At 31.4% G+C, this 4,087-nt stretch overlaps 1 protein-coding gene across 6 annotated transcripts in view; it reads right to left on the bottom strand.

Moving 5' to 3' along the window:
- Window positions 1-4,087, bottom strand: part of LOC106457454 (AMP deaminase 2) — a gene marked incomplete in the record, with an annotated part of 107,436 nt that overhangs the window by 42,152 nt on the left and 61,197 nt on the right.

Below are 4,087 nucleotides of genomic sequence, written 5' to 3' on the forward strand. Positions count from 1 at the left end.
AGCAACTGGAACGTTTAAATCAAACTCTTCATCAGAAACACTCGTCAATCGGAAATGTGTGCTTCTTCTCCACGACAATGCACGTCCATATGTTTGACGCAACACAAGATTATGGAGTTGAGTTGGGAAGTTCTCCCCCTACCCACAATATTCTCCAGATATGGCACCATCTGATTTCTATCTTTTTCGTTCGCTGCAACATCATCTTAATGGGAAAATGTATGCAAATGTGGAAGGTTTTAAAGAGGACATCGACATGTTTTTTGCTTCAAAGCCAAGTGATTTCTTAAATCAGGGCATTAACAACCTGATTGTAAGATGGAAAAGCATCATCAGTAAGAATTGGGACTATTTCATATAATAAATGTTTTGTTTTGATATACAAGTTGTTCGGGTTTTTCCATTAAAAAAAAAAGCGACGCCCTAATATCTGTCACCCATGATAAACAAGTGAGATGAAAAGTACTAAATGAGATGATGTAACAAGGAAATCATATGGTTAAAATACAGTTATTCTAAGTTGAATAATGTGAAATTAATGCTGAATTAATACCAGAAATAATAGTAATAAATCATATGGTTGTATATATGTTACACATTAACAATTCGTTAACCACAGAGAGACTCACCCACTGACACTGCTCTTTAAACTGTAACGACTAAAGCCTCAATTTCGTTACATAAATGAACAACTGCGTGGAAAGACTGTCATCTTGAAGAGAAAGTCTGATTGATATTAAACTACTGAGTAATACGTCAGTCTGAGCTAAGCAAAATGAAACAAGATTTTAAACTTTTCGAAGTCGTTTAGGAGACATTGGGTTATTCAATATCATTTTTTTTTCTTTGTTACGAAGACCAATGGAAAATTCATGCCAATCCCATTATACGGTGCCAAGTTTCATGTGTATGTGTGTGGAAAAAAAAATTAACGATCAGCCCGGTTATCATGACAACAAGCAATATAACGCAGAAACTAGGCAAAACCTTTATATGAGGAAAGCACGCAATACATCTATTGTGCCATCTTCTTCAAAAAGTAAAGAACACTTTTTAAATGATTATGAAGCTGATCAAATACAAGCTAGATATATTTGATAGAGTACTGCTTGTATATCATTTTGCTATAATAAGACATATACGTAGTTCTTGGTAAATAAACAAATTTACAATTCACGTTATACAACTAACTTCCCTAGTGTCCAAAAACAAAATTAAATTTTCCCTTTTGCCACAAACTTTCATTTCCGTAAAATTTAGAACCTTGTTCCTACTCAAGTTAATACACACCTAAAACCAGCAAAGAAAGTTACTGAAGCAAACTTCTTTTGGTACGATTACCCGTACATGTCAGGGTAAATTTATTTTTAGTATACGATTTAAGTTATTTCAAAATAAATATGAACTATATATATTTTTCTTGGCTCTAATTTTGAAGCAAAATGTCATGAAAATCGCTATAAAGTATAACGTATGCTCGCAACACCCTTGGCAACTTGCCAGTTTCTTCTTCATTTTCGGCAGTTTACTAACTTCGGAATAAAGTAATATTATCCCAAGGGAAACATTAGCAACCGATTTTTTTAACGTATTCTCACTTCAAATACTATAAAATAAAATGTTTTCCAATATGAAGTTTATAAAAGGTAAACTCCAGAATAATTTTATTATAAGCTGTTTAAAGTAAGGTATTCCAGGTTTTATGTCACTTAAATCCTTTAGAACTTAAGTTAAATAGTTGGAACGAAATAAAGTTAACATTGTGATGTAAAATAAAGTAATTTACCAAAAGATAGTGACTTAGAGTTAATATTTGCACTGAATACCTAGAAAAATATTGCCGAATGTTTTAGTTGTACGACAGTTTCTACTTTGACTTTATAAATCAAATTTTAATTAAAAAGTTGTATATGAAATAAAACAATAAAATCGCACAATCCTATATGTATGAAGATTTTATTACTGAATCTCTAAATTTCAATATATTTAAACCTTGCACTTAAACTACAATTTTCAAATTAGGCACGTTAGACCTCTAATGCCTAAGATTTGATTGACCAGACAATTCAGGGTTAGTTGTCTAAGATTAAACGGGTAACTGAAATTACTGACAGCATTCATCTTTAGCGATATTTTTTTTATAAACCTTTTATACCACTCATAAGCAATTAGCACAATTTTTCTCTCTGCTTTTCTACTTTTCAGGTAATTAACTGTAAAAAAAAACCTAAGCTGTTATCATAGCAGTTCTTACTTTACATGATCTATATTTTTTATAATCTTTTAAGTAAACTATGACCATACAAAATCCTTACGTTAAATCAAATCTAAATTAACAGTAACTAATTAACCAAAACACTTAAGTCTTTAAATAACACTCTTATATTAGTTTTTGTCACGTTGAGATTGCTATGATAATTATCATTAACTTCTGATCAAAGCATACATAGATCAGACCCAATATCATGTATTAGGTTAGGCATAAAATACAAAGATTTTTGATCCCAGAAAATGTTTTACAGCATATCAGCACTAATAAGGGAAAACCAATGAGAATAATTAACTTCTGATCAAAACGTTTTGCTAAATATCTAGCTTTAGAATTACTTTTTTTTACCACTAATAGAAACAATTTTCAAAACAACAGCTTTGTTAAAATGTTTTTAATAATAATTATAGTAGTTACAATGAATATTATGAGACATTTTTAAAGTTTTTTTTTTAATAGTAAACTCAACAGGTAAGGAATTTCAATAGAAAATATCATTTCTTTGCCTATATGAAATATTGGACTGATGTCTAAAGATTGGGTGTGATATTTGAACAAGACAAAATAATAGAGAGCAGGAAATGAAGTATGAAGGATAAAACAAAAAGAGTCCTTTGAAAATCAGAAATATGTTTTATCTTCTTGAGAGTTGGGCATGTAATGTTTCTCAGACTAACCTACTTCTTAAAGTCAAAAACAACTAACACCTTACAATGGAAAAACCATTTGAGAAAATTGAGGAGAAAAAGAAAAATAAGCATAATACTGCATAACTACTTTTGCAGGTTCCATTCATGAGTATTACAAAAAAAAGAAGGGAGTGTGTTCAAATCCCAAACTGTCTTTTTTTCTTTCACATTATTGGAAGAGTTATCTTTAACCTTATAAAAAAAAAAAGTGGTTTGTAACAAGTTCAAATGAAATCATAAAACCAAGTTAATCCCTCCTCACAGTAGTTTACAATCAAAAACCTTCTTCCATTGAAAACTATAATTAAATGAAAATGTGATCTGGGAATATTCACATATTTTGAACAAGAATTTCTACTGATGTGAAACAATTAAGGAACAGTTCATCATGAGAGTAACTAGCATATGGTATTACCATTCAAACTTTTTCTTTATTTCCAAGACACATTATTTCTAACATTTGTGCTAGAAAAAATATTGTGCTACAGGAAGGTATCACATGTTTTCTGTCCTCTTATTTAATATGTAAAAGCTTCAAATTATCTGTTTTCTTCACATTTTGGTTTCAACACAGGAGGTCAACCAAGTAAACAGCTTTAGTTCACCTCACTTAAATTGTACACTGGTCTCTATTAATGGTTATTAAACATGTCTTTCTTGTAGGAAAAAGAATAATAACTTCACTCACGATGTCCAAAACAGATAGCTGTCTTTCCTGTCAGTAAATTGGGTAATACAACAAGGATGTAACCACCCTTGTGCTAAAGATAGTGGTCTAGGGTGACTTGAGTGATGTGTGAGCCTTGTGCAGCCTGGCTTTTTGTTTTGTGTATAAAAGTCCAGGCTCTCCCCTATAACAACAGACTTAGATTAGCTTATTATTAAGGTTTCAGTTTTGACAGTTGCTTTGTCCATATGATTTTACTTAAAGGTTTGTATAGAGATTTTTGCATTATTTTCAGTCTTGTACAGCATAGACCAAGAGTCTACATGCGAGAGATTTATGCTTTTGTTTGTGTGTTTTTGAATTTCACGCAAAGCTACACGAGGGCTATCTGCGCTAGCCGTCCCTAATTTAGCAGTGTAACACTACAGGGTCGGCAGCTAGTCAGCACCTCCCATCGCCAAC

The sequence above is a fragment of the Limulus polyphemus genome, unplaced genomic scaffold, assembly GCF_000517525.1.
Source record: "Limulus polyphemus unplaced genomic scaffold, Limulus_polyphemus-2.1.2 Scaffold16, whole genome shotgun sequence".
Lineage (NCBI taxonomy): Eukaryota > Metazoa > Arthropoda > Merostomata > Xiphosura > Limulidae > Limulus > Limulus polyphemus.